The sequence below is a fragment of the Bos mutus genome, chromosome 12 (assembly GCF_027580195.1).
Source record: "Bos mutus isolate GX-2022 chromosome 12, NWIPB_WYAK_1.1, whole genome shotgun sequence".
In the NCBI taxonomy this organism is placed as follows: Eukaryota; Metazoa; Chordata; class Mammalia; order Artiodactyla; family Bovidae; genus Bos; species Bos mutus.
In genome coordinates, this window is record NC_091628.1 from 58,568,448 (window position 1) to 58,581,097 (window position 12,650).

Here is a 12,650-nt window from a genome sequence, read left to right on the forward strand (position 1 = left end):
TCATTCAATATTCATTTCAGTTAGTTAAAGCTTTGTGTATGGAGGCAGGGCTCAGTTATGTCTGACTTTGCAGTCCCATGGACTGTAGACCGCCAGGCTTCTCTGTCCATGGAATTTTCCAGGCAAGAATATTGGAGCAGGTTTCCATTTCCTACTCCAGGGGATCTTCCCGAACCATGTATCAAACCCACATCAGCAAGAGGATTCTTTACCACTAGGTCACCTGCGAAGCTCAATTAAAGCTTTACTTGGTTCCTAGTTGTTTAAAAAGTTAGTTACATAGTTTGTGCATGCACTTCTTATGAACCATTAGTTATTGGGAGAAAATATTTAAAACTAAAACTTTGATATAGATATTCATGTGTAGCAAACACCATTGAAAAGGAACCAACTACTGCTTTCTGGAAAATGATGTATAAATTTCACACAAAAAATGTTATCATATAAAAACATGTTATATGATTCCATTTAGATAAAGCTCCCCCCAAAAATGAGGGGCTTCTAGGTGGTACAAGTGGTAAAGAATCCGCCTGCCAATGCAGGAGACACAGGTGTGATCCTGGGTCGGGAAAATCCCCTGGAGGAGGAAATGGTAACCCACTCCAGTATTCTTGGCTTGAAAATTTCATGGACAGACAGGCATGGTAGGCTATAGTCCATGAGATCACAAAGAGTTAGACATGACTGAACATGCATGCCCTCAAAAACAAATGAAAGTAATATATGGTACTGGAAGTTATGCTAATGGCTGATGCCTGGAATGCAGCATGAAAGTGCTTTTAGAGACTTGGTGTTCTGTTTCCTGAAGAATGTGGTAGTTATACAGGTGTAAGACATCAATGCCATGCATTTGTGCATGTTAAAGTTAATTAAATTATTGGAATCAGAGTGCTTGTTTTAAAAAATCTTACCCAAAATGAGGTGTAATGAATTTTTGAACTTCTTTCTAAAAGATATAAAAATACATTGTCTTCTTACATTAAACACTTGATCAAAATAAAACATGGATTTTACCACATGGGATATATTAGACATAATAGAAACATAAGTGCTTCCTCCAATTACTATTATTAAAATGATATTTATGCTTTTTTAGCGCCATCTGCTCGCGGCGCCGCCTCCTGCTCCTCCCGCCGCCGCCCTGAGTCACTGCCTGCGCAGCTCCGGCCGCTCGGCTCTCCGCGCTCGCCACCGATATTTGGCATTTGTACAACATGGCAGACATCGACAACTTGCCTAGGGTAGTTAAAAGACGAGTGAATGCTCTCAAAAACCTTCAAGTTAAATGTGCACAGATAGAAGCCAAATTCTATGAGGAAGTTCATGATCTTGAAAGAAAGTATACTGTTCTTTATCAGCCTCTGTTTGATAAGCAATTTGAGATCATTAATGCCATTTATGAACCTACAGAAGAAGAGTGTGAATGGAAACCAGATGAGGAAGATGAAATTTCGGAGGAGCTAAAAGAAAAGGCCAAGATTGAAGATGAGAAAAAGGATGAAGAAAAAGAAGATCCCAAGGGAATTCCTGAGTTTTGGTTGACCGTTTTTAAGAATGTTGACTTGCTCAGTGATATGGTTCAGGAACATGATGAGCCTATTCTGAAGCACTTGAAAGATATTAAAGTGAAGTTCTCAGATGCTGGTCAGCCTATGAGTTTTGTCTTAGAATTTCACTTTGAACCCAATGAATATTTCACAAATGAAGTGTTGACAAAGACATATAGGATGAGGTCAGAACCAGATGATTCTGATCCCTTTTCTTTTGATGGACCAGAAATTATGGGTTGTACAGGGTGCCAGATAGATTGGAAAAAAGGCAAGAATGTCACTAAAGAAGCAGCAGAAACACAAGGGACGTGGGACAGTTCGTACTGTGACCAAAACAGTTTCTAATGACTCTTTCTTTAATTTTTTTGCCCCTCCTGAAGTTCCTGAGAGTGGAGATCTGGATGATGATTCTGAAGCTATCCTCGCTGCAGACTTTGAAATTGGTCACTTTTTACGTGAGCGTATAATCCCAAGATCAGTGTTATACTTTACTGGAGAAGCTATTGAAGACGACGATGATGATTATGATGAAGAAGGTGAAGAAGCGGATGAGGAAGGGGAAGAAGAAGGAGATGAGGAAAATGATCCAGATTATGACCCAAAGAAGGATCAAAACCCAGCAGAGTGCAAGCAGCAGTGAAGCAGGATGTATGAGGCCTGAGGATAACCTGCATTGATCTACCTTCTGCTTCCATGGAAAGGATGAATTTACATCATTTGACAAGCCTATTTCAAGTTTTTTGTTGTTTGTTTGTTTGCTCATTTTTGTTTTTGCATCCTAAAAATAAAAATGTCATATAATTTAAAAAAATGATATTTATGAAGTATTAAGAAATTTTGTTCAAAATTTTAAGATAAAGGGATATTAAACATTTATTAGCATTACATAATAAAACAAAAATACACTAAACTGTTAAGTTACTACATTAAGATTTTTTTCATACCCTATGCTTCTTTGTATCTTTAAATTTTCTGAAATTAACATTAGTTATAACCTAAAACCATGTCATAAAAATGTTCATTTCCATTTACCTATTGATTCTAAAACTAGATTTTATTCTGTGTAAAATAATCTGCTGCTGCTGCTGCTAAGTCGCTTCAGTCGTGTCTGACTCTGTGGGACCCCATAGACGGCAGCCCATCAGGCTCCCCTGTCCCTGGGATTCTCCAGGCAAGAACACTGGAGTGGGTTGCCATTTCCTTCTCCAATGCATGAAAGGGAAAAGTGAAAATGAAGTCACTCAGTCGTGTCTGACTCTTAGCGACCCCATGGACTGCAGCCTACCAGGCTCCTCCATCCATGGGATTTTCCAGGCAAGAGCACTGGAGTGGGGTGCCATTGCCTTCTCCGGTAAAATAATCTAACAGGAAAAATATATATATTTTTACTACTGTATTTATAATAAGGGAATTTGTATGACTGAAGAATATATGATATGCATCTAAAATATACAATTATTCTCTTCAGCAAGTGAGGCTGGGAAAGTTGGACAGGCACATGTAAATCAATGAACTTAGAACATATCTTTACACCATGTAAAAAAAAAAAATTCAAAATGGCTTAAAGAGTTAAACATAAGACATGACCATAAAACTCCCAGAAGAGATCATAGGCAAACCATTCTCTGACAAAAACATATCAATGTTTTCTTAGGACAGTGTCCCAAAGCAATAGAAAGAAGAACAAAAATAAACAAATGATACCTAATCAAAATTACAACCTTTTACACAGCAAAGGAAACCATAAACAAAATGAAAAGACAACCCACAGAGTGGCAGAATATATTTGCAAACAATGCAACTCACAGGGCTTAATTTCCAAAATATATAAATAGCTCATATAACTCAACAACAAAAAGCAACCCAATCAAAAAATGGGCAGAAGATCTAAATGGTCTTATCTCCAAATAAAACATACAGATGGCCAATAGGCACATGAAAAGATGTTCAACATCACTAATTACTAAAGAAATGCAAATCAAAATTGCAATGAAGTGCCACCTCACACTAATCAGAATGACTATCATTAAAAAGTATACAAATAACATGCTGGAAAGGATATGGAGAAAAGGAACTCTCTCCTACACTGTTGGTGGGAATGTAAGTTGCTACAGCCACTATGGAAAAGAGTATGGAGGTTCCTCAGAAAACTAGAGTTACTATATGAGCTAGAAATCACACTCATAGGCACAGATCTGGACAAAACTATAATTCAAAAAGATACTTGCATCTCAATGTTTATAGAATCACTATTCACAGTAGCCAAGACATGGAAACAACTTAAATGTACATTGACAGATAAATGGATAAAGAAGATGTGGTGTGTATATATATACACCATGGGATACTACTCAGCTATAAATTCGATTATCATACTAAGTGAAGTAAATCAGAAAGAAAAATATAATATGACATCACTTATATGTGGAATCTAAAATATGACACAAGTAAACTTATGTATAAAACAAAAAGCCTCACAGAAAACAGACTTGTGGTTTCCAAGATGGAGCAGGGCTGTGAGAAGGGTTGGAATAATAGATCGGGGTTAGTAGATGCAAACTATTGCATATAGAATGGATGGACAACAAGGTCTTATTGTATAGCACAGAGAACTATATTCAATATTCTGAGATAAACCACAATGGAAAAGAATGTAAAAAAGAATATAGAATATATATAAATGTATACATATAAAACTGAAAATCTGCTGTACATCAGAAGTTGACAGAACATTGCAAATCAGCTACACTTCAATTAAAAAGCAAAATATACCATTATGGTGATTATCATGTTATTTTTAAAAAGGTTTATAATAGTATAATAACAGTATCATAAGCTGAAATGATCTCAGAGATTGTAATTCTTTCAACATACTTTTTTAGTACTATGTACCCTGAAATAGTCTTATTAAATGAATATTTTAAATGCGCAGTATTTAAAAATTAAGAACCATTCATCAAATCTCAATTAGCTCTCAGATGCTGATGGTCTGCAATAGCTGATGTCAAAATAATGTATTCATTATTTCATAACAAAGGCCTATAATCAAAGCTTTGTTTGCAGGGTAAGTGTGTGGAGGAAAAGTAAAGACATTCCAAAGTCTCAAGCTGGAAAAAAGTAAGGATTAAAGGGTCCTGTGTATCTTAATGCAGTTGCCTCCAAGCCACTTGTTGTTATATTTTTTGGTAGGTAATAGATTCCTGAATTTTATCTCTATCATAAAGAAGTGGAGCCTGAGAAAGTTACTTCTTGTGCTTAACTGGCTAACGGTGCCCTTCAACTGGGTTTCTCTTGACTCCCTAATAGACTTGAGATCAATCCTAATTGTTTCCCATCTCCTCTTTGGTATAAGTAGAGTCAGGCAGTTGCCAGTTGGGCAGCTTTGGTCTGGAATCTTGGTATACTAGCTGCTCTTTCTGCATCACTCACCATATGGGAAATCTTTTTAATAAGTAAAATCTCACACTTGAATAAAGTGAAGGAAGGAGAAAACTCAATACCTACATGTTTGTAACAGCTCACAGAAAAGTTGGGGTGGTCCAGAGAAGCAGCATGTATTAGTTATGCAAATATATATTTTTTCTATTGAACGATGAAATTGTCTGGGTTGGCTATTTGCTTAGATGACAGAGCACAGAGGCCACAGATGAACACATGTAATCTTCATCCTCTTGCCTTTCAAATCTTTTTGAATCGAGTTTGGTTTTGGCAAGAGCATTTGAGAAACACTAATCTTAAAACAGTGAATCTCAGCTCTGATTTCATTTTTTAAAATAAAGAAGCAAAGACATACCTCAGAGCAATGAAATAACTGTCTAAGGTTAAAGCCGGGAGGTTGTTATGAATGTTAAAACCTAAGAAGCCGTGCTAGGGCAGTGGTTTTCAATGTGTGACCAATGGAGTAGCAGCATACTTGTCACTTAGGAACTTGTAGGAAATATTAAAACAAAAAACAAAACAAAAATATGGGGTCCACTTATTCCATCAGAAACCCTGGAGGTGGTACCCAGTAATTTGTGTGACAGCAAGCTCTGGAGCTAAGTCTGATCCATGGCAAAGTTTGAGAAGAACTACATGTGTAGACTAGAATGTAAAGGAGTGACTCAATGTAGTTGATGTGTATACTGGATTTAAATTTACTGCAGCAGTAAGTAACAGTGACTAGGAAATTAAGTTCATTGCAAAAATTTTGCCTAGAAAAATTACCTAGATACAAACATAACTAACTAGGAAGAGGTCCTTATCACATACTCTTCCTTATAGGATACTCCTCAATTTATGAAGGTAAACAACACTGCTATGAGTAGGCGAGTATGGAAAAAAAGAGAAACTACATTATTTTACACTTATGCAATGTTTTCCTATTAAGTTTTTCTACAATGACTGTTTTAGTTTTATCCTCAAGTTCACCAATAATGTGATACAGAAATTTCATATACACTTTTTATGGACAAGTAAGGATGCTGAGGATTATTGTAAAATTACTTGTTTAAAATCCCCTGGCTAATAATAAACAGAACCCAAACCTTTGACTTTGGATTCTATATTCTAACCTATGTATATTAAGAAAAAGATGGGAAAAATGCAGTCTTTGACAGCGTAACTATTCATGAAGTTTATCCTGTGCATGTATTTGTGGGTGCCCTTAGATTTACCAATCCCACCCCCATGACAGAAAAGGAAACTGAGCTTGTACACGTTCTGAGTTATAATTAAAACAATCAAGTCCAAGGTCTCTAAAAAGATTCTGAATAGATTGCAGATTGCTAAAATGCAGAATATAATCAAGCAAATCCAAAGAGGATTTAAAGACAAAAACTTCTCCTGCCTTAATTATATGTACTAGTTTAATAGAGAGCCTGTAATAAAGAGGGATCATTTTGTTTTTTTAGCAGAAACTCATCATCTTGCCATTTGTCATAGCAAATATTTATCTTAAAATCTGCATGTGAACGACCTTATAACTTTTCTCTCTGTTAACTATTTGCATCTGAACTTCCCTTCAACAATAGAAAAGGTTATTCAAAGGTCTTTGACTTCTCTCATCTTCATTTAGGTCTGTGCATGAGAGCAAATGATAGAGCCTGCTGCTTCAATTACTACCACGCCACACCCATCAAAAATAAATTCAATTTGTTCTCTGTATCTGTGTCTCCATTGCTGCCCTGCAAATAGGTTCATCAGTTCCATCTTTCTAGATTCCACATATATGCATTAATATGTATTTGTTTTTCACTTTCTGACTTACTTCACTCTGTGAGGAGATATATGTATACCCAGGGCTGATCCATGTTGATGTATGGCAGAAACCAACACAATATTATAATTATCCTTTAATTAAAAATAAATAAATAAAGGAAAATGACATTGAAACATGTATAATATCATATAAGAAACGAATCGCCAGTCCAGGTTCGATGCAGGATACAGGATGCTTGGGGCTGGTGCACTGGGATGACCCAGAGGGATGGTATGGGGAGGGAGGTGGGAGGGGGGTTCAGGATTGGGAACACGTGTACACCCGTGGCAGATTCATGTTGAGGTATGGAAAAACCAATACAATATTGTAAAGTAATTAGCCTCTAATTAAAATAAATAAATAAATAAAGGAAAAATCCAATTTGTTTCAACTGTATAGGAATAGAAATGTGTGAGCCTGGTTATAAAGTAAACTGAAGCATAGATCATACATTACTCATTGTTCTATTATATTATCTTGCATATACTAAGTTTGATTTTTTTATATTGGTTTCAGTGCCCACATCAATGTATACAGCATTCTAATGACAGAAAAGTTCAATAGAACTGGGTATCTATTATGTACCACACATTGTGCTAGTTCCTGGGAAGTTAGGGGTGAATAACAAACATATTGCTCTACTTTGGAAAGATGATGAACAAATAATTTTGAATGCAATAAATATTATGAATGTGGAAAGATAAAGAACTGTAGATATAACCTAGGTAAGAAGACATAGTAAGTCTTCCGAGATCAAGATGCATGGCAGCTAAGCCCTAAAAATGATTTTGTTAAATAAAGAAATTTGGTTGTTATGGAGGAGCATTTTCATTCAAAGACAGAAGTGTGTTCAAAAGCACATACAGAACATGGCTCAACTCAGAGCAGAAAGAAGAAAAGCAGGGATGAGAGTATGGGGGTGTGGGGGTGCGGGGAGCGTGTTAGGAAACAGAAAGAAATGGGGAGGTTTTGTAGAATAGGGATAAAAACAAGAAATATCAACGCTTGAGAAGGAAGATAATTAGCCTTGGGGGAAGAGGGAAATGAAGAGACAAAGATGGGAGCGTTAGGTCTAAGAAAATCTGGAAACTATGACAATGTGATGCATGTAGCCTAATGACTACCTACTATGTGAGGAAGGAAGAACTGTCTGTGTTTCCCTTTTTACATTACATATTAGTAATATAAAGTAATCTGTAAATGCATCTTGGAACTTTATACTTGAGCTAGGAGGAACACCTTTGTATTTTTTCCATTTGCTTCTACTTTTTTCTCTCCTCTCAGCCTACATATTAATACGATGTTGCTCTTTTTCTACTCTTTGTAAGGCTAGGACTAGTCTTGATGGGCAGTTATTTTCAATTGGCTATTTTTTCTACTTGTGAATGTTTTGTTGTACAAATCATAATTTTGATAGAATTGAAAATGACTTTCTTGAAGTCAGTTTATACTATATATTTTGGAATTATTTCCGTTGTATTTGGAAACCTCTTTTGATCTGAATCACAAAAATAAGATATTAAAGGGATACATGGGACATTCTCACTAAATGCCACCTGTACAGCTAAGAACTGCCATGTTGTCTGGCATTAATTTATAGGGCTCAAAGAATTGATGCTTTTGAACTGTGGTGTTAGAGAAGACTCTTGAGAGTCCCTTGGACTGCAAGGAGTTCCAACCAGTCCATTCTGAAGGAGATCAGCCCTGGGATTTCTTTGGAGGGAATGAGAAGAAACTCAGTTTATGCTGAAACTGAAACTCCAGTACTTTGGCCACCTCAGGCAAAGAGTTGACTCATTGGAAAAGACTCTGATGAAGGGAGGGATTGGGGGCAGGAGGAGAAGGGGACGACAGAGGATGAGATGGCTGGATGGCATCACTGACTTGATGGACATGAGTCTGAGTGAACTCTGGGAGTTGGTGATGGACAGGGAGGCCTGGCGTGCTGCGATTCATGGGGTCGCAAAGAGTCGGACACGACTGAGCGACTGAACTGAACTGAACTGAAGCCAAAGAAACCCAAGCCTTAATTCTAGCCATATAAACCTAGGCAAGTTACTTAAAATTCTAAAGACTCAGTGACTATCTAAAAAATAAAGAAGACAATAATTGCTTTAAAATAACATATACAAGGTATGTATCTTATAATGCTCAATAAATGTTAAATATTTCTATACAAGGTATTTTGAAACAGGATTTTGTCATTGTTGTTCTTTGTTCAATACTGTTTGTTGAGAAAATACTACATTTAGGTTGGACTGTGAAGAAGGCTGAGCGCCGAAGAATTGATGCTTTTGAACTGTGGTGTTGGAGAAGCCTCTTGAGAGTCCCTTGGACTGCAAGGAGTTCCAACCAGTCCATTCTGAAGGAGATCAGCCCTGGGATTTCTTTGGAAGGAATGATGCTAAAGCTGAAACTCCAGTATTTTGGCCACCTCATGTGAAGAGTTGACTCATTGGAAAAGACTCTGATGTTGGGAGGGATTGGGGGCAGGAGGAGAAGGTGACGACAGAGGATGAGAGGGCTGGATGGCATCACTGACTCGATGGACGTGAGTCTGAGTGAACTCCGGGAGTTGGTGAGGGACAGGGAGGCCTGGCGTGCTGTGATTCATGGGGTCACAAAGAGTCGGACATGACTGAGCGACTGATCTGATCTGATCTGGTCAAATCATTAATGATGTTAATTGCTATTATTACTATTAATTATTAAAGAAGGATTGCCAGATTTAAGGTCAGAATGCGTGGCAAACTGGGCTTCCCTGGTAGCTCAGTTGGTAAGGATTCTACCTGAAATGCAGGAGACCCAGGTTCTATCCCTGGGTGGGGAAGATCCCCTGGAGAAGGAAATGGCAACCCACTCCAGTATTCTTGCCTGGAAAATCCCATGGACAGAGTAGCCTGGCAGGCTACAGTTCATGGGGTTGCAAAGAATCGGACACGACTTATCAACTAAACCCCTAGCACAACGGTAAACATCTGGTTTATTCTGTAGACACTGTCACCTATGATTGAATTTAATGACTTGCAGTGTATGTACATTATATTCAGATCAGATCAGATCAGTCGCTCAGTCGTGTCCGACTCTTTGCGACCCCATGAATCGCAGCACGCCAGGCCTCCCTGTTCATCACCAACTCCCGGAGTTCACTCAGACTCACTTCCATCGAGTCAGTGATGCCATCCAGCCATGTCATCCTCTGTCGTCCCCTTCTCCTCCTGCCCCCAATCCCTCCCAGCATCAGAGTCTTTTCCACTGAGTCAACTCTTCGCATGAGGTGGCCAATGTTAGGTCCACAATTTGTGCTTGTTATGCTATCTTCTCTAAATCTGGAACCATTTATCACTGTGAGCCATGGAGAAGTAACAAAAACCTCTATGGGTTTGAGGCCCTATTCCAAGCTCACTCATCTAATGCTTATTGGAAATGAGTTTTACACCAATGCCTGTTTGGTGCCCCACAGTCCATCTCTTTACATTTCACAGCACCATAAATCAAACAAAGAGTTCCCACAATGCATTTCAATTCAACAGAAGGTTCAACTACAAGAACTTCCTACCAGGAACTTGAGAGGTACCCTTCCGGGAAAAATGAGATGCTAAATTACTTTGCCAACAGTAAAATAATATAGTCTCTGTTGTCCAAATCCTCAAGGTCCTTGTGATTAATTTCTAGCCCATCATTAAAAAAAAAAAAGAATTTATTTACATGACTAAGTCCGATCTCCTTTTTTCCCTGGGAAATTATATATAATAAACATCTATAAATAAAAAAGTAGTGTGCTATGGTTATTTCACCACTGCCTTCTGTGGGAATTGGACTCAGATGTCTAGGTTTTGGGGAGCATATTTCATAGGATACTCAAGAATATTGAAATGTTAATTTACAACATCCTAAGTCAACACTTGGCAGTGGTAGAGGAAGAATCAATGACATATTAGATCCCACTGGCTCTGACTGGATTACCTGTAACACTGGAAACCCAATGTTGAAGATGTTAAATATTCCAGATGGTTCTCAGACATCACTAATAAGTTACAAAGTCGTTTTATATGCCGAGCCAATCTAAAACATTCCTGATACACTGTACATAAATGAAAAAAGAGCTTCCATTTCACGGTTATCTCTCTGGAAACTGTCAAAATAATAAAATGTAACTGCCTCATCAAAATTGTTCTGTGACCTATTTGCTTTGGACAATAAAAAATATAAAATTTATTATGTATGTTTTATATTCTTGGAGAAGGAAATGGCAACCCACTCCAATATTCTTGCCTGGAGAATCCCAGGGACAGAGGAGCCTGGTGGGCTGCCATCTATGGGGGCGCACAGAGTCGGACATGACTGAAGCAACTTAGTAGCAGCAGCAGCATTTTATATTCTAATTTTTAGACACAGTTCCAACATCAGAATAGGAGGATGAAGTTCACATTGGAAAATCTATAAAGAATCTTATACACTTTCCTTCTCATTTGGGACTGTGTCTACATAATGCATGGTAGAAGCAGGTGTTTGCAAGATATAAGTTCACATACACACAAATTTATATAGGTACTAAATAATTAAAAGGTTTCATTTGGTATGCAGTACATAGCACAGATGAGTTTGCAACATTAAAGTCTTTGGGGCTGTGGAATTGTATCCTGATATTCAGATTGGTGATGGATTTTTTAGTCTGGGAACAGGGAAAAGTCAACTAAACTGATGATTTTGAGATTGTACATCCCCCCTATTTCCCATCTGCTCGAGTGAAAATCATAATATTGCACTGCAGTATTAAATCCGTCAGTTCATTTGCATTCACTTCTCCCTTGGGGACTATTGTCCTCTGTCTTTTTATGTTAGAACACATGATTAATTTATTCATCCACAGTTACACTGGAAACAAAGCTTATATTTAAGAGGTAACAGTTGTTTTAAACAGAGGTGAAAAGACAACTCTAGACTAGTGGTCCCCAATCCTTTTGGCACCAGGGACCAGTTTCATGAAAGGGTCTCCTTCACTGATGGTTCTGGCAGGGCTGGAGGGGATGGTGCAGGAGGTAATGTGAGTGATGGAGAGTGATGGGGGGTAGCTGAAGAAGACTTGCTTACTCCCGCTGTTTACCTCCTGTTGTATGGCCTGGTTCCTAAGAGGCCACGGACCAGTACTGGTCCATGGCCTGGGGATTGGGGGACCTCTGCCCTACATGATATTTTCAGACTGAAATTTAGTTGACAGAAATAACTTTATGGTATTACAGTCATTGCATATTATAAAATACATATAGCACAATTTGATGTACATATTTGTGTGTATATTTTTATAAAGATGATGCAATCATATTTATACATTTAAGGCAAATAAAATATGTATGTACATAGGGATAATTTAGTTTTTCTAAAACTTTAGTACTTTGCCCACATTTCCCATAAATTGTTATTAATTTGAAGATTCTAGCCCCTATATTATTACCTAATTGTCAAAATCTCTTTCAAGATATACAGTTTACAAATGAAAATAAATCAGCATATAAAAGCTAAATGATTTTATAATATAAATATTTAGGAAAGTAAATATGAAATACATGAACTTTTGCTATGGTACATATACACAATGGAGTATTACTCAGCCATTAAAAAGAATACATTTTAATCAGTTCTAATGAGGTGGATGAAACTGGAGCCTATTATACAGAGTGAAGTAAGCCAGAAGGAAAAACACCAATACAGTATACTAACGCATATATATGGAATTTAGAAAGATAGTAACAATAACCCTGTGTATGAGACAGCAAAAGAGACACTGATGTATAGAACAGTCTTATGGACTCTGTGGGAGAGGGAGAGGGAGAGCGTGGGAAGATTTGGGAGAATGGCAT

The 12,650-nt window shown here is 37.5% G+C and overlaps 1 pseudogene; it reads left to right on the forward strand.

Moving 5' to 3' along the window:
- Positions 1 to 1,093: 1,093 nt before the first annotated feature.
- On the forward strand, positions 1,094 to 2,333 carry LOC102264625 (nucleosome assembly protein 1-like 1; annotated as a pseudogene).
- Positions 2,334 to 12,650: the final 10,317 nt, after the last annotated feature.